Source organism: Megascapheus bottae, chromosome 7 (genome assembly GCF_031878675.1).
Source record: "Megascapheus bottae isolate mThoBot1 chromosome 7, mThoBot2.hap1, whole genome shotgun sequence".
NCBI lineage: Eukaryota > Metazoa > Chordata > Mammalia > Rodentia > Geomyidae > Megascapheus > Megascapheus bottae.
Window position 1 is genome coordinate 16,687,157 of NC_143515.1, and position 25,351 is coordinate 16,712,507.

Consider the following 25,351-nt stretch of genomic DNA (forward strand, 5'->3'; position numbering starts at 1 on the left):
AAAACCTTTAAGGGCACAAAGAACTCCTTTTGTCTCTAGGCCCCTAGGGCTCCCCTTTGCCTTTAGAAGAGGCGTTTTGTTTTGTTTTTAGATTATTACTGCCTAGAACTCCATCAACAGTTTAAACTCAAATAACAGTTTTTCCCTAATGCAAGAATTACCAACATCTGTGCACCAAAACTGTAAGTCTGGACTTAGTTTCCTTCCTTCCTTTTTTTTTCCACCCAATTGCGAAGAAGTATGAAACCAAATCATAAGGAGATAAGCCTTTAAACATTTATACTATCCACATTTTATCATCAGATTTCCAGTGTCAGTCTGCAAGAAAAGACAGAGAGGCAAAGTTTCTGACATTAGCCAACAAATTTACATTTAAATCTCTAATACACGTCTCCAAACTTTAAAGGTAAGACATCCCTAATTCCCTAATACCTCTGTGCTAAACAGGATTCAGTGTTTGCAATGTAAACAGCTGTATGCATACCAGAGTTTTAAAATGCCGATTTCAGGATCTTTAGAAAAATACTTTTTACCGGTTTCTCTTTAACACAATGGAATAATCCTTTGAGACACTGTAAATCATTCAAACCTAATACTTTTTCTTGAAGTTTTAAGCTTAGATTTCCCAATTGCCTTTGTGTTTCAAGTATAACTTAATCCATTGTTTTATACAGCATGCTGACAATTGAACCTTGAACATGTACACTCACTCATTCACACACACTCACACTCAAAGATCTTAAAGCGGGCAAAATTAATATCGGCCGTTCGTTTTCCGGAAGTTTGTGTCAAGAGAGCTTTGGCAATTTTACTCTTGCAGGTGAGAACCAGGTTCAAAACAAAACTTTTTGCAAGGCAACTTAGCTGGAATATATTTTTCCAGGGCTTGTTACAACTGCAGACACGCGGGAGCGCCCATACTAGGCCCAGAAAGGTTCAAATAAATAACAAGGATGTGTGCTTGAGTACACACAGAAAATCCAGAAGGGTCCATATTTAGAACTGGTACTAATTTTAAGACAAAACTGGACAAGGAAAAATAGGTAACACGAACAAGACAGAGAAACAGAGACGTTTAAGTAACTTCCAAACTTCTGATGGCATGCCTGGCCTTAAACTACCAGAGTGACGGAAAGATTTCCATTCCCTGGTAGCTGACAGACGGAGGCCATCCTAACTACACCTACAAAAGGCTCTGAAACAAAATCAGACATTGACATATAACAAGAAAATTGGACTCCAACAGATACACTTAACACAAGAACATGAATCTAGATGAATGTATTCACTAAACAACTATTTTTTGATTCAGACACGTCTTGCTGGTGGGACTCTCAGGCATGCCCTGTTAGCAACAAGAAACTCAGAAGGGGGGGTCAAGGCGTCCCTTGACCACCCAGGCCTCTGTTTTAGGCCCACGGTGCACCTTTAAAAAAAATAAAACAAAACAAAACACAGACATGCAGGGGGTCGGCCGATTTCTACTTACCTCCGGAGGCCTCTGCTTTTCACCTGGGCATCTTTCACAAAACAAGGTTGTTAAGAAGAGGGATGGTAAAAACAAACTAACAAGAATAATCTGTTCTCTCGATAGCATACAATTTGTAAAAGAACAATTGTCACGTGTTACATTAAATTGTGTAGAATTAATGAATATGTGAAAAGGTCCCGACATAATAGCATAATAGCAAGAGGAGAAACAGCTCATAAAGTTCTTTTGATAGGAGGACCTGGGTAGAACTGGCTCCTTACCAGCCTAGTAGCTGTGAGGAAATTCCAGGAATATTGGTGATTGACACACCGGGGGATCCTATGAATGTGTTGAACAAATGGATCAGGAGCAGTCCTATCAACATGCACAAATAACTCAGGTCCTTCCCACGTCGCAGGATGCACCACTGGAGGGTTGGGGCTGTAGGCCCAGTGAGTCGCTGCTTGGATGGCCACTGTCAGTCTCCAAAATACGAACAAAGCGTTCAGGCAGCCAGCGTGCATCATTTTCTCCTTGTGAAAAACACATATATGCCCTCAGCCCCATGTTAGAATGGGATCGGGTCCTTGCCAAGCACCAGTTAGAGGATCCTTCCACTTTACTAAGGCAAAAGCACGCTGCTCTCTTTTGTCCCAGAATCGCAGAGCAGCGGATAAATTATTTAAGTCCAAATTTTAAAAATTTAAAACCAACAAATCATGATTAAGTATATTTACATTTTAAAGTACTGAGGGGCTAATATAAGGCCCAAATATGTAAATGGGGTGTGTTCCTCAAACTTTTCAGCTGCTATGATGAGGCCAAAGAGGCTCAGATTTTGCTGTAGTTGTCGAAAGGCTTGTCGTACGACGATAGGGTCAGAACAAGCCAACAAAACATCATCCATATAATGAACAATATAAACAAAAGAAAATTTTTCGCGGGTGGAATAATGGATCTAGCTCCAAAACTTTGACATAAAGCTGGGCCATTTGCCATGCCCTGTGGAAGCACAAGCCAAGGATACCATATAATGGGTTCTTTAAAATTAACAGAGGGGATGCTGAAGGCAAAACGCTTACAGTCTTGAGGCACCAGGGGTATAGTATAGAAGCAAACTTTCAAATCTATAATAATTTTATAAGTATCCTTTGGCATTGCCATGGGTGAAGGCAAGCCGGGCTGTATTGTCCCCCTCAGTTCCAAAGTTGCATTTACTTTTTTAGATCTTGTAACAGCCTCTATTTACCGGATTTTTTTTCTTTCTAACAAAAATTGGAGAATTCCATGGAGAGTTAGAAGGGGTTACACGCCCCAAATCCAGCTGTTTCTGTGCCAGCTGCTGAGCTGCAATGATTTTTTACCCTAATCCTTGTCTCGGTGGGTGAGACTGGGGTTGGAGTGTCCCTGGCCCGCCCTGAGCTGCTCAGCACAGTGCCCCAGAGGGGAAGAGGCCTTGATCAAGCAGCTGCTTAGTAACTGCAGCACTAGGACTAAACATATACACTGCCATTTTTCCATAAAGTAATTGGCAAATGATCCAGGACAAATGGCTGAAAATGACCAGAGTGCCCTTCCTCGTCTCTCCAAGCAAGGATCGCACTGCTCTGCTGTGGGTCAGCTGCACTCCCAATCCCTCATAGGGAAGTCATAGAGGTTGTTAGGGGCCATTGGGCTGGCCAATGCTCTTTAGATATCACAGACACATCTGCTCCTGTGTGTAATATTCCTTTAAAGGGCTTTTCTTGTATAAATAGAGTCATCTCAGGCCTCTCTTGTTTTATTTATGCTTTGTACCCAATACATATCAGAGGATCCAAATCCTCTCTGTCCACCTGGGGCAGAGGAATTAGCAGTCCCCACGGGAAGTAAAGACACAAGCACTAGCTGTGCTATTCTCTGTCCCGGTGCAATCGCTATTACATGTCTCTTAGCAGCCTAAGCCAGGTTTAGTTGCGATGTACTTTGCCTCGTTGTAGTGCCTGTTAGGAGGCACTTGTTGCTAGGACCTTTAGACACACATAAGGGATGAGAAGGGGATTGGGGCTGCAAGGCTGCAGCCGAAGGCACTGGGAATAGTGGGTAAGGATTAGATTCGGCCAAGATAGTGGCCGGGGGTCATATCGATTTCCTACTTCTGGGGGGGGGAATCTCTGCTCTATCCCTGTCTTAGATAGTAGACGGAGGATTTCTCTTAACTTCTCCTCCACCGTAGCCAGCCGGTCCTCATCATATCTTTCCTTCCTGTTATCCAAACCTGAATTCCTTCTGGGGAGGAGGGATCTCTGCACTATCCCCGTCTTAGATAGTAGATGGAGGACTTCTCTTAACTTCTCCTCCACCGAAGCCAGCCGGTCCTCATCCTATCTTTCCTTCCCGTTATCCAAACCTGAATTCTTATACTCAATATCTACTGACTGTTCCCTTCTCCAAATCTCATTTAAACTCTCCCGGGCTGGGGCATAAGCCTCAGCCTCAGGTTTCTCGGAAGGGTTCTTTAATTCAAGATTAAGTTCGGCATTCTCATGTCGAAGACCTAAACATTCATTTACTAAATTCCATAAAGAAATAGCCTCTGCTGGGGTCTTTTCAGGGCCATATACACTGTAATAAGCTTGAATTCCTTTCCCTATCCTCAGCCAGGTTTCTAAATTTAGGGTTCCCTCCTCTGGAAACCGCGGGCACGCCTCCTGGACAAACTGTAGGAAGCTCTAAAGCTGCCCTTGTTCCAACCGTGTTCTGCTTCAAGTAAGTTCCTTAGGACCGGCACATCTAGCCTGTGGACATCTTCACTCATAATTTTTTACTCCCGACTAGACATTCTCCCACTCTCTCACTGTCTTAATAGTCCTATGACGCATCACTCACCACAGCGGGGTCCTCCACCTTTGTCCCAGATATTCAGGGTCCCTGTTCGGGCGCCACTTGCCGGGGCCTACCGGCAGCAAATTGGGGTTCCTGAAATAGGGGACAGGGACTGAAAAAATAGAAGAGAGACAAACACATGGGGTCTGGGAGGTCTGCAGGCCAGGTAAAGACTGCAGCCCCATTTATTTACGGCTCCAGGCTTATATTCCTTCTTCAGATCAGGGAACTGCCAGGTGTTACATCCAGATGGATAATCAGGGAACTGTTGGGGGTTACTTTCATATGGTAAGTCTCTGTTGTACTGGATCAAAGACTAGGATGAAATAAAAGCAGAGTCACTGAAGTTGCATGGGGAAGAATAAAATAGCCCGCTTAGTCAAAAAGGTGGTGGCAGACAGAGCAGTGCTGTAGGATGTTCAACACCAAAATCCAGTATCATTACACTGTAGGAAATCCTCCAAGAAGTAAAAGCAGATACATTGAATTTGCTTGTGGAAGAATAAAAACCACGTTTCCACAGAACCAGTCTTAACAGATACAGCAAAGTCGGTAGAAGCACAGTGTCCATTGTACTGGATCAAAGACTAGGATGAAACAAAGCAGATACACTGAAGTTGCATGAGGAAGTATAAAATACACTGATTATACAAAACAGTTCTTAGGAGATAAAACAATGCCGTGGGAACTTCAACGCAAAAATCCAGTATCCAGTACGCTGGATGAAATCCTCCAAGAATTAAAAGCAGATCCATTGAAGTTGCTTGTGGAAGAATACCATACCCGCTTAGACGAAAATGTTCTTATCAGAGGGAACAATGCTCTAGGATATTCAACACCAAAACCAGTATCCAGTACACTGGATGAAATACTCCAAGGAGGAACAGCAGATACATTGAAGTTGCTTGTGGAAGAATAAAAACCACGTTTACACAGAACGAATCTTAGCAGATAGAGCAATGTTGGTGGAAGTACAGTGTGGACACTGTACTGGATCAAAGACTAGGAGGAAATGAAAGCAGATATACTGAAGTTGCATGTGGAAGTATAAAATACACTGCTTATACAAAAACGTTCTTGGGAGATAAAACAATGCCCTGAGAAGTTCAACGTCAAAATAAACTCTCCATTATACTGGATTTCCGGGGCCTACCGGCAGCAAATTGGGGTTCCTGAAATAGGGGACAGGGACTGGAAAAAATAGAAGAGAGACAAACACATGGGGTCCGGGAAGTCTGCAGCCCAGGTAGAGACTGCAGCCCCGTTTATTTACAACTCAAGGCTTATAGTCCTTCTTCAAACCAGGGAACTGCCAGGTGTTACATCCAGATGGTTAATCAGGGAACTGTTGGGAGTTACATTCATATGGTAAATCTCAGATCTATGAGGCCAAAAAACAGTAAGACAACAAAGCAATTATCTGATGCAAATCAAAGTACAGTTTGATTCCACTCTGGCTCCCAACATATCCCCCGTTTTTATTTTAAAAGAAACACAAGTGCCATTTCTACTCTTTCCAATATGTCTAATTTATCCTGTCTCACTTTCCAAAAATGACTGGTCCCTTCATCTAAAGGGGATTGATGGGCGGAGATTCAGCTGCTCTGACTTCTTCAAGCTGACTCGGGCGTTGTCTCTGTACTTGACCAGGGACCTTAAAAAGCCTAACCTGTTTAACCAAGGGGTTGCAAGGATTAGATATCAGGAACAATACTTTGCTCCAAACTAGAGATCATATTTAACATTTAACAATTGCACAAGCCATCTTTGGCTACAATAGTGTAGCCTACTTAGCACCCATTTGCAAAGGTTTTGTTTTTTTTTTTTTTTGATTTTCTGGGGAACCTTAACAATTGTCTGCAACCTTAACAATGCTTCAGTTGTCAGATCTAAACAGATTAATAAAGACACAAGCCTCAGATCCACAAACTTTCCTGAATTTGTGGCTGGCGTCAAATAAAAAATTCGCTCAGTTAGAACTTTCAAGTACCCACTATCACAGAAGATTGACAAGTTCCTGCCCAGTTGTGAAAGGCATGGGCATTAGTAAGGCACGCTTACAAACTACTCTATGACCTCCTGGCTCTGATTAATATTGAATGGCCAAGCACAAGTGACTCTAGGATCTGACACCATCTCTGCCATCCAAGCAGTGGCTTACTTGCTTTCCTCCCAATAGTGTGTCTTCACACCGGGATAAACATCCCATTGCATTTCACTTTGTTGGTTGCTGGACTTGAACTCAGGATCTGGCTACTGTCTCTCAGCTCTCCAGCTCAAGGCTAGCACTCTGCCACTTTTAAGTCCCAAACTCAGGGCCTGAGTGCCGCTCCTCAGCTCTGCAGCTCAAGGCTTGCACTCTGCCACTGTGAGTCCCGAGCTTGGTGCGTGAGTGCTGTCCCCCAGCTTTTCACTCTGCTGCTTCGAGCTCCAAAGCAACTCTGCCTCAATAGCACTCTGCTGCCCGATTAAACACCACAATCTCACAGGGACTTTGCTTTGCCCGGGCTGGCTCTAAACTGTGGCTTTCAGATCAATGAGTCCTATAAAAGGCCCCTTTCCTCCAATTAGAAGCAACAAGGTGGTCAACTCAGAAATAGTCTCTAAGCAGGATTTTGCCTGGAACCTGGTAAGAGGCAAAGTTACATCTGAATAAGGATTGCCGTCCTTCTCCATGGCCCAGCTGGAAACTGCTATAAAGTATCTTATAAGAGCAATTAAGCAATTAAGCAATTAAGAGCAATTAAGCAATCATTTTGCTAGTCCTAATTTTCCTTTTTTCTCTTTCTTTAAACAAACATTGAAGACAAACTTTACTTTCAAATATTGTTTGGAAACCCATTTCCAGTGTTCTTAGAAACTTCAACTGATACTGGCTTCAACAATTAACACCTTAGCCTTTTTGCAGTTGAAAAACCTTTAAGGGCACAAAGAACTCCTTTTGTCTCCAGGCCCCTAGGGCTCCCCTTTGCCTTTCGAAGAGGCATTTTGTTTTCTTTTTAGATTATTACTGCCTAGAACTCCATCAACAGTTTAAACTCAAATAACAGTTTTTCCCTAATGCAAGAATTACCAACATCTGTGCACCAAAACTGTAAGTCTGGACTTAGTTTCCTTCCTTCCTTTTTTTTTTTCACTCAATTGCGAAGTAGTATGAAACCAAATCATAAGGAGATAAACCTTTAAACATTTAGACTATCCACATTTTATCATCAGATTTCCAGTGTCAGTCTGCAAGAAAAGACAGAGAGGCAAAGTTTCTGACATTAGCCAACAAATTTACATTTAAATCTCTAATACACGTCTCCAAACTTTAAAGGTAAGACATCCCTAATTCCCTAATACCTCTGTGCTAAACAGGATTCAATGTTTGCAATGTAAACAGCTGTATGCATACCAGAGTTTTAAAATGCCGATTTCAGGATCTTTAGAAAAATACTTTTTACCGGTTTCTCTTTAACACAATGGAATAATCATTGAGACATTGTAAAACATTCAAACCTAATACTTTTTCTTGAAGTTTTAAGCTTAGATTTCCCAATTGCCTTTGTGTTTCAAGTATAACTTAATCCATTGTTTTATACAGCATGCTGACAATTGAACCTTGAACATGTGCACTCACTCATTCACACACACTCACACTCAAAGATCTTAAAGCGGGCAAAATTAATATTGGCCGTTCGTTTTCCGGAAGTTTGTGTCAAGAGAGCTTTGGCAATTTTACTCTTGCAGGTGAGAACCAGGTTCAAAACAAAACTTTTTGCAAGGCAACTTAGCTGGAGTATATTTTTCCAAGGCTTGTTACAACTGCAGACACGCGGGAGCGCCCATACTAGGCCCAGAAAGGTTCAAATAAATAACAAGGATGTGTGCTTGAGTACACACAGAAAATCCAGAAGGGTCCATATTTAGAACTGGTACTAATTTTAAGACAAAACTGGACGAGGAAAAATAGGTAACACGAACAAGACAGAGAAGCAGAGACGTTTAAGTAACTTCCAAACTTCTGATGGCATGCCTGGCCTTAAACTACCAGAGTGACGGAAAGATTTCCATTCCCTGGTAGCTGACAGACGGAGGCCATCCTAACTACACCTACAAAAGGCTCTGAAACAAAATCAGACATTGACATATAACAAGAAAATTGGACTCCAACAGATACACTTAACACAAGAACATGAATCTAGATGAATGTATTCACTAAACAACTATTTTTTGATTCAGACACGTCTTGCTGGTGGGACTCTCAGGCATGCCCTGTTAGCAACAAGAAACTCAGAAGGGGGGGTCAAGGCGTCCCTTGACCACCCAGGCCTCTGTTTTAGGCCCACGGTGCACCTTTAAAAAAAATAAAACAAAACAAAACACAGACATGCAGGGGGTCGGCCGATTTCTACTTACCTCCGGAGGCCTCTGCTTTTCACCTGGGCATCTTTCACAAAACAAGGTTGTTAAGAAGAGGGATGGTAAAAACAAACTAACAAGAATAATCTGTTCTCTCGATAGCATACAATTTGTAAAAGAACAATTGTCACGTGTTACATTAAATTGTGTAGAATTAATGAATATGTGAAAAGGTCCCGACATAATAGCATAATAGCAAGAGGAGAAACAGCTCATAAAGTTCTTTTGATAGGAGGACCTGGGTAGAACTGGCTCCTTACCAGCCTAGTAGCTGTGAGGAAATTCCAGGAATATTGGTGATTGACACACCGGGGGATCCTATGAATGTGTTGAACAAATGGATCAGGAGCAGTCCTATCAACATGCACAAATAACTCAGGTCCTTCCCACGTCGCAGGATGCACCACTGGAGGGTTGGGGCTGTAGGCCCAGTGAGTCGCTGCTTGGATGGCCACTGTCAGTCTCCAAAATACGAACAAAGCGTTCAGGCAGCCAGCGTGCATCATTTTCTCCTTGTGAAAAACACATATATGCCCTCAGCCCCATGTTAGAATGGGATCGGGTCCTTGCCAAGCACCAGTTAGAGGATCCTTCCACTTTACTAAGGCAAAAGCACGCTGCTCTCTTTTGTCCCAGAATCGCAGAGCAGCGGATAAATTATTTAAGTCCAAATTTTAAAAATTTAAAACCAACAAATCATGATTAAGTATATTTACATTTTAAAGTACTGAGGGGCTAATATAAGGCCCAAATATGTAAATGGGGTGTGTTCCTCAAACTTTTCAGCTGCTATGATGAGGCCAAAGAGGCTCAGATTTTGCTGTAGTTGTCGAAAGGCTTGTCGTACGACGATAGGGTCAGAACAAGCCAACAAAACATCATCCATATAATGAACAATATAAACAAAAGAAAATTTTTCGCGGGTGGAATAATGGATCTAGCTCCAAAACTTTGACATAAAGCTGGGCCATTTGCCATGCCCTGTGGAAGCACAAGCCAAGGATACCATATAATGGGTTCTTTAAAATTAACAGAGGGGATGCTGAAGGCAAAACGCTTACAGTCTTGAGGCACCAGGGGTATAGTATAGAAGCAAACTTTCAAATCTATAATAATTTTATAAGTATCCTTTGGCATTGCCATGGGTGAAGGCAAGCCGGGCTGTATTGTCCCCCTCAGTTCCAAAGTTGCATTTACTTTTTTAGATCTTGTAACAGCCTCTATTTACCGGATTTTTTTTCTTTCTAACAAAAATTGGAGAATTCCATGGAGAGTTAGAAGGGGTTACACGCCCCAAATCCAGCTGTTTCTGTGCCAGCTGCTGAGCTGCAATGATTTTTTACCCTAATCCTTGTCTCGGTGGGTGAGACTGGGGTTGGAGTGTCCCTGGCCCGCCCTGAGCTGCTCAGCACAGTGCCCCAGAGGGGAAGAGGCCTTGATCAAGCAGCTGCTTAGTAACTGCAGCACTAGGACTAAACATATACACTGCCATTTTTCCATAAAGTAATTGGCAAATGATCCAGGACAAATGGCTGAAAATGACCAGAGTGCCCTTCCTCGTCTCTCAAAGCAAGGATCGCACTGCTCTGCTGTGGGTCAGCTGCACTCCCAATCCCTCATAGGGAAGTCATAGAGGTTGTTAGGGGCCATTGGGCTGGCCAATGCTCTTTAGATATCACAGACACATCTGCTCCTGTGTGTAATATTCCTTTAAAGGGCTTTTCTTGTATAAATAGAGTCATCTCAGGCCTCTCTTGTTTTATTTATGCTTTGTACCCAATACATATCAGAGGATCCAAATCCTCTCTGTCCACCTGGGGCAGAGGAATTAGCAGTCCCCACGGGAAGTAAAGACACAAGCACTAGCTGTGCTATTCTCTGTCCCGGTGCAATCGCTATTACATGTCTCTTAGCAGCCTAAGCCAGGTTTAGTTGCGATGTACTTTGCCTCGTTGTAGTGCCTGTTAGGAGGCACTTGTTGCTAGGACCTTTAGACACACATAAGGGATGAGAAGGGGATTGGGGCTGCAAGGCTGCAGCCGAAGGCACTGGGAATAGTGGGTAAGGATTAGATTCGGCCAAGATAGTGGCCGGGGGTCATATCGATTTCCTACTTCTGGGGGGGGGAATCTCTGCTCTATCCCTGTCTTAGATAGTAGACGGAGGATTTCTCTTAACTTCTCCTCCACCGTAGCCAGCCGGTCCTCATCATATCTTTCCTTCCTGTTATCCAAACCTGAATTCCTTCTGGGGAGGAGGGATCTCTGCACTATCCCCGTCTTAGATAGTAGATGGAGGACTTCTCTTAACTTCTCCTCCACCGAAGCCAGCCGGTCCTCATCCTATCTTTCCTTCCCGTTATCCAAACCTGAATTCTTATACTCAATATCTACTGACTGTTCCCTTCTCCAAATCTCATTTAAACTCTCCCGGGCTGGGGCATTACCCTCAGCCTCAGGTTTCTCGGAAGGGTTCTTTAATTCAAGATTAAGTTCGGCATTCTCATGTCGAAGACCTAAACATTCATTTACTAAATTCCATAAAGAAATAGCCTCTGCTGGGGTCTTTTCAGGGCCATATACACTGTAATAAGCTTGAATTCCTTTCCCTATCCTCAGCCAGGTTTCTAAATTTAGGGTTCCCTCCTCTGGAAACCGCGGGCACGCCTCCTGGACAAACTGTAGGAAGCTCTAAAGCTGCCCTTGTTCCAACCGTGTTCTGCTTCAAGTAAGTTCCTTAGGACCGGCACATCTAGCCTGTGGACATCTTCACTCATAATTTTTTACTCCCGACTAGACATTCTCCCACTCTCTCACTGTCTTAATAGTCCTATGACGCATCACTCACCACAGCGGGGTCCTCCACCTTTGTCCCAGATATTCAGGGTCCCTGTTCGGGCGCCACTTGCCGGGGCCTACCGGCAGCAAATTGGGGTTCCTGAAATAGGGGACAGGGACTGAAAAAATAGAAGAGAGACAAACACATGGGGTCTGGGAGGTCTGCAGGCCAGGTAAAGACTGCAGCCCCATTTATTTACGGCTCCAGGCTTATATTCCTTCTTCAGATCAGGGAACTGCCAGGTGTTACATCCAGATGGATAATCAGGGAACTGTTGGGGGTTACTTTCATATGGTAAGTCTCTGTTGTACTGGATCAAAGACTAGGATGAAATAAAAGCAGAGTCACTGAAGTTGCATGGGGAAGAATAAAATAGCCCGCTTAGTCAAAAAGGTGGTGGCAGACAGAGCAGTGCTGTAGGATGTTCAACACCAAAATCCAGTATCATTACACTGTAGGAAATCCTCCAAGAAGTAAAAGCAGATACATTGAATTTGCTTGTGGAAGAATAAAAACCACGTTTCCACAGAACCAGTCTTAACAGATACAGCAAAGTCGGTAGAAGCACAGTGTCCATTGTACTGGATCAAAGACTAGGATGAAACAAAGCAGATACACTGAAGTTGCATGAGGAAGTATAAAATACACCGATTATACAAAACAGTTCTTAGGAGATAAAACAATGCCGTGGGAACTTCAACGCAAAAATCCAGTATCCAGTACGCTGGATGAAATCCTCCAAGAATTAAAAGCAGATCCATTGAAGTTGCTTGTGGAAGAATACCATACCCGCTTAGACGAAAATGTTCTTATCAGAGGGAACAATGCTCTAGGATATTCAACACCAAAACCAGTATCCAGTACACTGGATGAAATACTCCAAGGAGGAACAGCAGATACATTGAAGTTGCTTGTGGAAGAATAAAAACCACGTTTACACAGAACGAATCTTAGCAGATAGAGCAATGTTGGTGGAAGTACAGTGTGGACACTGTACTGGATCAAAGACTAGGAGGAAATGAAAGCAGATATACTGAAGTTGCATGTGGAAGTATAAAATACACTGCTTATACAAAAACGTTCTTGGGAGATAAAACAATGCCCTGAGAAGTTCAACGTCAAAATAAACTCTCCATTATACTGGATTTCCGGGGCCTACCGGCAGCAAATTGGGGTTCCTGAAATAGGGGACAGGGACTGGAAAAAATAGAAGAGAGACAAACACATGGGGTCCGGGAAGTCTGCAGCCCAGGTAGAGACTGCAGCCCCGTTTATTTACAACTCAAGGCTTATAGTCCTTCTTCAAACCAGGGAACTGCCAGGTGTTACATCCAGATGGTTAATCAGGGAACTGTTGGGAGTTACATTCATATGGTAAATCTCAGATCTATGAGGCCAAAAAACAGTAAGACAACAAAGCAATTATCTGATGCAAATCAAAGTACAGTTTGATTCCACTCTGGCTCCCAACATATCCCCCGTTTTTATTTTAAAAGAAACACAAGTGCCATTTCTACTCTTTCCAATATGTCTAATTTATCCTGTCTCACTTTCCAAAAATGACTGGTCCCTTCATCTAAAGGGGATTGATGGGCGGAGATTCAGCTGCTCTGACTTCTTCAAGCTGACTCGGGCGTTGTCTCTGTACTTGACCAGGGACCTTAAAAAGCCTAACCTGTTTAACCAAGGGGTTGCAAGGATTAGATATCAGGAACAATACTTTGCTCCAAACTAGAGATCATATTTAACATTTAACAATTGCACAAGCCATCTTTGGCTACAATAGTGTAGCCTACTTAGCACCCATTTGCAAAGGTTTTGTTTTTTTTTTTTTGATTTTCTGGGGAACCTTAACAATTGTCTGCAACCTTAACAATGCTTCAGTTGTCAGATCTAAACAGATTAATAAAGACACAAGCCTCAGATCCACAAACTTTCCTGAATTTGTGGCTGGCGTCAAATAAAAAATTCGCTCAGTTAGAACTTTCAAGTACCCACTATCACAGAAGATTGACAAGTTCCTGCCCAGTTGTGAAAGGCATGGGCATTAGTAAGGCACGCTTACAAACTACTCTATGACCTCCTGGCTCTGATTAATATTGAATGGCCAAGCACAAGTGACTCTAGGATCTGACACCATCTCTGCCATCCAAGCAGTGGCTTACTTGCTTTCCTCCCAATAGTGTGTCTTCACACCGGGATAAACATCCCATTGCATTTCACTTTGTTGGTTGCTGGACTTGAACTCAGGATCTGGCTACTGTCTCTCAGCTCTCCAGCTCAAGGCTAGCACTCTGCCACTTTTAAGTCCCAAACTCAGGGCCTGAGTGCCGCTCCTCAGCTCTGCAGCTCAAGGCTTGCACTCTGCCACTGTGAGTCCCGAGCTTGGTGCGTGAGTGCTGTCCCCCAGCTTTTCACTCTGCTGCTTCGAGCTCCAAAGCAACTCTGCCTCAATAGCACTCTGCTGCCCGATTAAACACCACAATCTCACAGGGACTTTGCTTTGCCCGGGCTGGCTCTAAACTGTGGCTTTCAGATCAATGAGTCCTATAAAAGGCCCCTTTCCTCCAATTAGAAGCAACAAGGTGGTCAACTCAGAAATAGTCTCTAAGCAGGATTTTGCCTGGAACCTGGTAAGAGGCAAAGTTACATCTGAATAAGGATTGCCGTCCTTCTCCATGGCCCAGCTGGAAACTGCTATAAAGTATCTTATATGAGCAATTAAGCAATTAAGCAATTAAGAGCAATTAAGCAATCATTTTGCTAGTCCTAATTTTCCTTTTTTCTCTTTCTTTAAACAAACATTGAAGACAAACTTTACTTTCAAATATTGTTTGGAAACCCATTTCCAGTGTTCTTAGAAACCTCAACTGATACTGGCTTCAACAATTAACACCTTACTTAGCCTTTTTGTAGTTGAAAAACCTTTAAGGGCACAAAGAAATCCTTTTGTCTCCAGGCCCCTAGGGCTCCCCTTTGCCTTTCGAAGAGGCATTTTGTTTTCTTTTTAGATTATTACTGCCTAGAACTCCATCAACAGTTTAAACTCAAATAACAGTTTTTCCCTAATGCAAGAATTACCAACATCTGTGCACCAAAACTGTAAGTCTGGACTTAGTTTCCTTCCTTCCTTTTTTTTTTCCACCCAATTGCGAAGAAGTATGAAACCAAATCATAAGGAGATAAGCCTTTAAACATTTATACTATCCACATTTTATCATCAGATTTCCAGTGTCAGTCTGCAAGAAAAGACAGAGAGGCAAAGTTTCTGACATTAGCCAACAAATTTACATTTAAATCTCTAATACACGTCTCCAAACTTTAAAGGTAAGACATCCCTAATTCCCTAATACCTCTGTGCTAAACAGGATTCAGTGTTTGCAATGTAAACAGCTGTATGCATACCAGAGTTTTAAAATGCCGATTTCAGGATCTTTAGAAAAATACTTTTTACCGGTTTCTCTTTAACACAATGGAATAATCCTTTGAGACACTGTAAATCATTCAAACCTAATACTTTTTCTTGAAGTTTTAAGCTTAGATTTCCCAATTGCCTTTGTGTTTCAAGTATAACTTAATCCATTGTTTTATACAGCATGCTGACAATTGAACCTTGAACATGTACACTCACTCATTCACACACACTCACACTCAAAGATCTTAAAGCGGGCAAAATTAATATCGGCCGTTCGTTTTCCGGAAGTTTGTGTCAAGAGAGCTTTGGCAATTTTACTCTTGCAGGTGAGAACCAGGTTCAAAACAAAACTTTTTGCAAGGCAACTTAGCTGGAATATATTTTTCCAGGGCTTGTTACAACTGCAGACACGCGGGAGCGCCCATACTAGGCCCAGAAAGGTTCAAATAAATAACAAGGATGTGTGCTTGAGTACACACAGAAAATCCAGAAGGGTCCATATTTAGAACTGGTACTAATTTTAAGACAAAACTGGACAAGGAAAAATAGGTAACACGAACAAGACAGAGAAACAGAGACGTTTAAGTAACTTCCAAACTTCTGATGGCATGCCTGGCCTTAAACTACCAGAGTGACGGAAAGATTTCCATTCCCTGGTAGCTGACAGACGGAGGCCATCCTAACTACACCTACAAAAGGCTCTGAAACAAAATCAGACATTGACATATAACAAGAAAATTGGACTCCAACAGATACACTTAACACAAGAACATGAATCTAGATGAATGTATTCACTAAACAACTATTTTTTGATTCAGACACGTCTTGCTGGTGGGACTCTCAGGCATGCCCTGTTAGCAACAAGAAACTCAGAAGGGGGGGTCAAGGCGTCCCTTGACCACCCAGGCCTCTGTTTTAGGCCCACGGTGCACCTTTAAAAAAAATAAAACAAAACAAAACACAGACATGCAGGGGGTCGGCCGATTTCTACTTACCTCCGGAGGCCTCTGCTTTTCACCTGGGCATCTTTCACAAAACAAGGTTGTTAAGAAGAGGGATGGTAAAAACAAACTAACAAGAATAATCTGTTCTCTCGATAGCATACAATTTGTAAAAGAACAATTGTCACGTGTTACATTAAATTGTGTAGAATTAATGAATATGTGAAAAGGTCCCGACATAATAGCATAATAGCAAGAGGAGAAACAGCTCATAAAGTTCTTTTGATAGGAGGACCTGGGTAGAACTGGCTCCTTACCAGCCTAGTAGCTGTGAGGAAATTCCAGGAATATTGGTGATTGACACACCGGGGGATCCTATGAATGTGTTGAACAAATGGATCAGGAGCAGTCCTATCAACATGCACAAATAACTCAGGTCCTTCCCACGTCGCAGGATGCACCACTGGAGGGTTGGGGCTGTAGGCCCAGTGAGTCGCTGCTTGGATGGCCACTGTCAGTCTCCAAAATACGAACAAAGCGTTCAGGCAGCCAGCGTGCATCATTTTCTCCTTGTGAAAAACACATATATGCCCTCAGCCCCATGTTAGAATGGGATCGGGTCCTTGCCAAGCACCAGTTAGAGGATCCTTCCACTTTACTAAGGCAAAAGCACGCTGCTCTCTTTTGTCCCAGAATCGCAGAGCAGCGGATAAATTATTTAAGTCCAAATTTTAAAAATTTAAAACCAACAAATCATGATTAAGTATATTTACATTTTAAAGTACTGAGGGGCTAATATAAGGCCCAAATATGTAAATGGGGTGTGTTCCTCAAACTTTTCAGCTGCTATGATGAGGCCAAAGAGGCTCAGATTTTGCTGTAGTTGTCGAAAGGCTTGTCGTACGACGATAGGGTCAGAACAAGCCAACAAAACATCATCCATATAATGAACAATATAAACAAAAGAAAATTTTTCGCGGGTGGAATAATGGATCTAGCTCCAAAACTTTGACATAAAGCTGGGCCATTTGCCATGCCCTGTGGAAGCACAAGCCAAGGATACCATATAATGGGTTCTTTAAAATTAACAGAGGGGATGCTGAAGGCAAAACGCTTACAGTCTTGAGGCACCAGGGGTATAGTATAGAAGCAAACTTTCAAATCTATAATAATTTTATAAGTATCCTTTGGCATTGCCATGGGTGAAGGCAAGCCGGGCTGTATTGTCCCCCTCAGTTCCAAAGTTGCATTTACTTTTTTAGATCTTGTAACAGCCTCTATTTACCGGATTTTTTTTCTTTCTAACAAAAATTGGAGAATTCCATGGAGAGTTAGAAGGGGTTACACGCCCCAAATCCAGCTGTTTCTGTGCCAGCTGCTGAGCTGCAATGATTTTTTACCCTAATCCTTGTCTCGGTGGGTGAGACTGGGGTTGGAGTGTCCCTGGCCCGCCCTGAGCTGCTCAGCACAGTGCCCCAGAGGGGAAGAGGCCTTGATCAAGCAGCTGCTTAGTAACTGCAGCACTAGGACTAAACATATACACTGCCATTTTTCCATAAAGTAATTGGCAAATGATCCAGGACAAATGGCTGAAAATGACCAGAGTGCCCTTCCTCGTCTCTCCAAGCAAGGATCGCACTGCTCTGCTGTGGGTCAGCTGCACTCCCAATCCCTCATAGGGAAGTCATAGAGGTTGTTAGGGGCCATTGGGCTGGCCAATGCTCTTTAGATATCACAGACACATCTGCTCCTGTGTGTAATATTCCTTTAAAGGGCTTTTCTTGTATAAATAGAGTCATCTCAGGCCTCTCTTGTTTTATTTATGCTTTGTACCCAATACATATCAGAGGATCCAAATCCTCTCTGTCCACCTGGGGCAGAGGAATTAGCAGTCCCCACGGGAAGTAAAGACACAAGCACTAGCTGTGCTATTCTCTGTCCCGGTGCAATCGCTATTACATGTCTCTTAGCAGCCTAAGCCAGGTTTAGTTGCGATGTACTTTGCCTCGTTGTAGTGCCTGTTAGGAGGCACTTGTTGCTAGGACCTTTAGACACACATAAGGGATGAGAAGGGGATTGGGGCTGCAAGGCTGCAGCCGAAGGCACTGGGAATAGTGGGTAAGGATTAGATTCGGCCAAGATAGTGGCCGGGGGTCATATCGATTTCCTACTTCTGGGGGGGGGAATCTCTGCTCTATCCCTGTCTTAGATAGTAGACGGAGGATTTCTCTTAACTTCTCCTCCACCGTAGCCAGCCGGTCCTCATCATATCTTTCCTTCCTGTTATCCAAACCTGAATTCCTTCTGGGGAGGAGGGATCTCTGCACTATCCCCGTCTTAGATAGTAGATGGAGGACTTCTCTTAACTTCTCCTCCACCGAAGCCAGCCGGTCCTCATCCTATCTTTCCTTCCCGTTATCCAAACCTGAATTCTTATACTCAATATCTACTGACTGTTCCCTTCTCCAAATCTCATTTAAACTCTCCCGGGCTGGGGCATAAGCCTCAGCCTCAGGTTTCTCGGAAGGGTTCTTTAATTCAAGATTAAGTTCGGCATTCTCATGTCGAAGACCTAAACATTCATTTACTAAATTCCATAAAGAAATAGCCTCTGCTGGGGTCTTTTCAGGGCCATATACACTGTAATAAGCTTGAATTCCTTTCCCTATCCTCAGCCAGGTTTCTAAATTTAGGGTTCCCTCCTCTGGAAACCGCGGGCACGCCTCCTCGACAAACTGTAGGAAGCTCTAAAGCTGCCCTTGTTCCAACCGTGTTCTGCTTCAAGTAAGTTCCTTAGGACCGGCACATCTAGCCTGTGGACATCTTCACTCATAATTTTTTACTCCCGACTAGACATTCTCCCACTCTCTCACTGTCTTAATAGTCCTATGACGCATCACTCACCACAGCGGGGTCCTCCACCTTTGTCCCAGATATTCAGGGTCCCTGTTCGGGCGCCACTTGCCGGGGCCTACCGGCAGCAAATTGGGGTTCCTGAAATAGGGGACAGGGACTGAAAAAATAGAAGAGAGACAAACACATGGGGTCTGGGAGGTCTGCAGGCCAGGTAAAGACTGCAGCCCCATTTATTTACGGCTCCAGGCTTATATTCCTTCTTCAGATCAGGGAACTGCCAGGTGTTACATCCAGATGGATAATCAGGGAACTGTTGGGGGTTACTTTCATATGGTAAGTCTCTGTTGTACTGGATCAAAGACTAGGATGAAATAAAAGCAGAGTCACTGAAGTTGCATGGGGAAGAATAAAATAGCCCGCTTAGTCAAAAAGGTGGTGGCAGACAGAGCAGTGCTGTAGGATGTTCAACACCAAAATCCAGTATCATTACACTGTAGGAAATCCTCCAAGAAGTAAAAGCAGATACATTGAATTTGCTTGTGGAAGAATAAAAACCACGTTTCCACAGAACCAGTCTTAACAGATACAGCAAAGTCGGTAGAAGCACAGTGTCCATTGTACTGGATCAAAGACTAGGATGAAACAAAGCAGATACACTGAAGTTGCATGAGGAAGTATAAAATACACTGATTATACAAAACAGTTCTTAGGAGATAAAACAATGCCGTGGGAACTTCAACGCAAAAATCCAGTATCCAGTACGCTGGATGAAATCCTCCAAGAATTAAAAGCAGATCCATTGAAGTTGCTTGTGGAAGAATACCATACCCGCTTAGACGAAAATGTTCTTATCAGAGGGAACAATGCTCTAGGATATTCAACACCAAAACCAGTATCCAGTACACTGGATGAAATACTCCAAGGAGGAACAGCAGATACATTGAAGTTGCTTGTGGAAGAATAAAAACCACGTTTACACAGAACGAATCTTAGCAGATAGAGCAATGTTGGTGGAAGTACAGTGTGGACACTGTACTGGATCAAAGACTAGGAGGAAATGAAAGCAGATATACTGAAGTTGCATGTGGAAGTATAAAATACACTGCTTATACAAAAACGTTCTTGGGAGATAAAACAATGCCCTGAGAAGTTCAACGTCAAAATAAACTCTCCATTATACTGGATTTCCAGGGCCTACCGGCAGCAAATTGGGGTTCCTGAAATAGGGGACAGGGACTGGAAAAAATAGAAGAGAGACAAACACATGGGGTCCGGGAAGTCTGCAGCCCAGGTAGAGACTGCAGCCCCGTTTATTTACAACTCAAGGCTTATAGTCCTTCTTCAAACCAGGGAACTGCCAGGTGTTACATCCAGATGGTTAATCAGGGAACTGTTGGGAGTTACATTCATATGGTAAATCTCAGATCTATGAGGCCAAAAAACAGTAAGACAACAAAGCAATTATCTGATGCAAATCAAAGTACAGTTTGATTCCACTCTGGCTCCCAACATATCCCCCGTTTTTATTTTAAAAGAAACACAAGTGCCATTTCTACTCTTTCCAATATGTCTAATTTATCCTGTCTCACTTTCCAAAAATGACTGGTCCCTTCATCTAAAGGGGATTGATGGGCGGAGATTCAGCTGCTCTGACTTCTTCAAGCTGACTCGGGCGTTGTCTCTGTACTTGACCAGGGACCTTAAAAAGCCTAACCTGTTTAACCAAGGGGTTGCAAGGATTAGATATCAGGAACAATACTTTGCTCCAAACTAGAGATCATATTTAACATTTAACAATTGCACAAGCCATCTTTGGCTACAATAGTGTAGCCTACTTAGCACCCATTTGCAAAGGTTTTGTTTTTTTTTTTTTGATTTTCTGGGGAACCTTAACAATTGTCTGCAACCTTAACAATGCTTCAGTTGTCAGATCTAAACAGATTAATAAAGACACAAGCCTCAGATCCACAAACTTTCCTGAATTTGTGGCTGGCGTCAAATAAAAAATTCGCTCAGTTAGAACTTTCAAGTACCCACTATCACAGAAGATTGACAAGTTCCTGCCCAGTTGTGAAAGGCATGGGCATTAGTAAGGCACGCTTACAAACTACTCTATGACCTCCTGGCTCTGATTAATATTGAATGGCCAAGCACAAGTGACTCTAGGATCTGACACCATCTCTGCCATCCAAGCAGTGGCTTACTTGCTTTCCTCCCAATAGTGTGTCTTCACACCGGGATAAACATCCCATTGCATTTCACTTTGTTGGTTGCTGGACTTGAACTCAGGATCTGGCTACTGTCTCTCAGCTCTCCAGCTCAAGGCTAGCACTCTGCCACTTTTAAGTCCCAAACTCAGGGCCTGAGTGCCGCTCCTCAGCTCTGCAGCTCAAGGCTTGCACTCTGCCACTGTGAGTCCCGAGCTTGGTGCGTGAGTGCTGTCCCCCAGCTTTTCACTCTGCTGCTTCGAGCTCCAAAGCAACTCTGCCTCAATAGCACTCTGCTGCCCGATTAAACACCACAATCTCACAGGGACTTTGCTTTGCCCGGGCTGGCTCTAAACTGTGGCTTTCAGATCAATGAGTCCTATAAAAGGCCCCTTTCCTCCAATTAGAAGCAACAAGGTGGTCAACTCAGAAATAGTCTCTAAGCAGGATTTTGCCTGGAACCTGGTAAGAGGCAAAGTTACATCTGAATAAGGATTGCCGTCCTTCTCCATGGCCCAGCTGGAAACTGCTATAAAGTATCTTATAAGAGCAATTAAGCAATTAAGCAATTAAGAGCAATTAAGCAATCATTTTGCTAGTCCTAATTTTCCTTTTTTCTCTTTCTTTAAACAAACATTGAAGACAAACTTTACTTTCAAATATTGTTTGGAAACCCATTTCCAGTGTTCTTAGAAACTTCAACTGATACTGGCTTCAACAATTAACACCTTAGCCTTTTTGCAGTTGAAAAACCTTTAAGGGCACAAAGAACTCCTTTTGTCTCCAGGCCCCTAGGGCTCCCCTTTGCCTTTCGAAGAGGCATTTTGTTTTCTTTTTAGATTATTACTGCCTAGAACTCCATCAACAGTTTAAACTCAAATAACAGTTTTTCCCTAATGCAAGAATTACCAACATCTGTGCACCAAAACTGTAAGTCTGGACTTAGTTTCCTTCCTTCCTTTTTTTTTTTCACTCAATTGCGAAGTAGTATGAAACCAAATCATAAGGAGATAAACCTTTAAACATTTAGACTATCCACATTTTATCATCAGATTTCCAGTGTCAGTCTGCAAGAAAAGACAGAGAGGCAAAGTTTCTGACATTAGCCAACAAATTTACATTTAAATCTCTAATACACGTCTCCAAACTTTAAAGGTAAGACATCCCTAATTCCCTAATACCTCTGTGCTAAACAGGATTCAATGTTTGCAATGTAAACAGCTGTATGCATACCAGAGTTTTAAAATGCCGATTTCAGGATCTTTAGAAAAATACTTTTTACCGGTTTCTCTTTAACACAATGGAATAATCATTGAGACATTGTAAAACATTCAAACCTAATACTTTTTCTTGAAGTTTTAAGCTTAGATTTCCCAATTGCCTTTGTGTTTCAAGTATAACTTAATCCATTGTTTTATACAGCATGCTGACAATTGAACCTTGAACATGTGCACTCACTCATTCACACACACTCACACTCAAAGATCTTAAAGCGGGCAAAATTAATATTGGCCGTTCGTTTTCCGGAAGTTTGTGTCAAGAGAGCTTTGGCAATTTTACTCTTGCAGGTGAGAACCAGGTTCAAAACAAAACTTTTTGCAAGGCAACTTAGCTGGAGTATATTTTTCCAAGGCTTGTTACAACTGCAGACACGCGGGAGCGCCCATACTAGGCCCAGAAAGGTTCAAATAAATAACAAGGATGTGTGCTTGAGTACACACAGAAAATCCAGAAGGGTCCATATTTAGAACTGGTACTAATTTTAAGACAAAACTGGACGAGGAAAAATAGGTAACACGAACAAGACAGAGAAGCAGAGACGTTTAAGTAACTTCCAAACTTCTGATGGCATGCCTGGCCTTAAACTACCAGAGTGACGGAAAGATTTCCATTCCCTGGTAGCTGACAGACGGAGGCCATCCTAACTACACCTACAAAAGGCTCTGAAACAAAATCAGACATTGACATATAACAAGAAAATTGGACTCCAACAGATACACTTAACACAAGAACATGAATCTAGATGAATGTATTCACTAAACAACTATTTTTTGATTCAGACACGTCTTGCTGGTGGGACTCTCAGGCATGCCCTGTTAGCAACAAGAAACTCAGAAGGGGGGGTCAAGGCGTCCCTTGACCACCCAGGCCTCTGTTTTAGGCCCACGGTGCACCTTTAAAAAAAATAAAACAAAACAAAACACAGACATGCAGGGGGTCGGCCGATTTCTACTTACCTCCGGAGGCCTCTGCTTTTCACCTGGGCATCTTTCACAAAACAAGGTTGTTAAGAAGAGGGATGGTAAAAACAAACTAACAAGAATAATCTGTTCTCTCGATAGCATACAATTTGTAAAAGAACAATTGTCACGTGTTACATTAAATTGTGTAGAATTAATGAATATGTGAAAAGGTCCCGACATAATAGCATAATAGCAAGAGGAGAAACAGCTCATAAAGTTCTTTTGATAGGAGGACCTGGGTAGAACTGGCTCCTTACCAGCCTAGTAGCTGTGAGGAAATTCCAGGAATATTGGTGATTGACACACCGGGGGATCCTATGAATGTGTTGAACAAATGGATCAGGAGCAGTCCTATCAACATGCACAAATAACTCAGGTCCTTCCCACGTCGCAGGATGCACCACTGGAGGGTTGGGGCTGTAGGCCCAGTGAGTCGCTGCTTGGATGGCCACTGTCAGTCTCCAAAATACGAACAAAGCGTTCAGGCAGCCAGCGTGCATCATTTTCTCCTTGTGAAAAACACATATATGCCCTCAGCCCCATGTTAGAATGGGATCGGGTCCTTGCCAAGCACCAGTTAGAGGATCCTTCCACTTTACTAAGGCAAAAGCACGCTGCTCTCTTTTGTCCCAGAATCGCAGAGCAGCGGATAAATTATTTAAGTCCAAATTTTAAAAATTTAAAACCAACAAATCATGATTAAGTATATTTACATTTTAAAGTACTGAGGGGCTAATATAAGGCCCAAATATGTAAATGGGGTGTGTTCCTCAAACTTTTCAGCTGCTATGATGAGGCCAAAGAGGCTCAGATTTTGCTGTAGTTGTCGAAAGGCTTGTCGTACGACGATAGGGTCAGAACAAGCCAACAAAACATCATCCATATAATGAACAATATAAACAAAAGAAAATTTTTCGCGGGTGGAATAATGGATCTAGCTCCAAAACTTTGACATAAAGCTGGGCCATTTGCCATGCCCTGTGGAAGCACAAGCCAAGGATACCATATAATGGGTTCTTTAAAATTAACAGAGGGGATGCTGAAGGCAAAACGCTTACAGTCTTGAGGCACCAGGGGTATAGTATAGAAGCAAACTTTCAAATCTATAATAATTTTATAAGTATCCTTTGGCATTGCCATGGGTGAAGGCAAGCCGGGCTGTATTGTCCCCCTCAGTTCCAAAGTTGCATTTACTTTTTTAGATCTTGTAACAGCCTCTATTTACCGGATTTTTTTTCTTTCTAACAAAAATTGGAGAATTCCATGGAGAGTTAGAAGGGGTTACACGCCCCAAATCCAGCTGTTTCTGTGCCAGCTGCTGAGCTGCAATGATTTTTTACCCTAATCCTTGTCTCGGTGGGTGAGACTGGGGTTGGAGTGTCCCTGGCCCGCCCTGAGCTGCTCAGCACAGTGCCCCAGAGGGGAAGAGGCCTTGATCAAGCAGCTGCTTAGTAACTGCAGCACTAGGACTAAACATATACACTGCCATTTTTCCATAAAGTAATTGGCAAATGATCCAGGACAAATGGCTGAAAATGACCAGAGTGCCCTTCCTCGTCTCTCAAAGCAAGGATCGCACTGCTCTGCTGTGGGTCAGCTGCACTCCCAATCCCTCATAGGGAAGTCATAGAGGTTGTTAGGGGCCATTGGGCTGGCCAATGCTCTTTAGATATCACAGACACATCTGCTCCTGTGTGTAATATTCCTTTAAAGGGCTTTTCTTGTATAAATAGAGTCATCTCAGGCCTCTCTTGTTTTATTTATGCTTTGTACCCAATACATATCAGAGGATCCAAATCCTCTCTGTCCACCTGGGGCAGAGGAATTAGCAGTCCCCACGGGAAGTAAAGACACAAGCACTAGCTGTGCTATTCTCTGTCCCGGTGCAATCGCTATTACATGTCTCTTAGCAGCCTAAGCCAGGTTTAGTTGCGATGTACTTTGCCTCGTTGTAGTGCCTGTTAGGAGGCACTTGTTGCTAGGACCTTTAGACACACATAAGGGATGAGAAGGGGATTGGGGCTGCAAGGCTGCAGCCGAAGGCACTGGGAATAGTGGGTAAGGATTAGATTCGGCCAAGATAGTGGCCGGGGGTCATATCGATTTCCTAC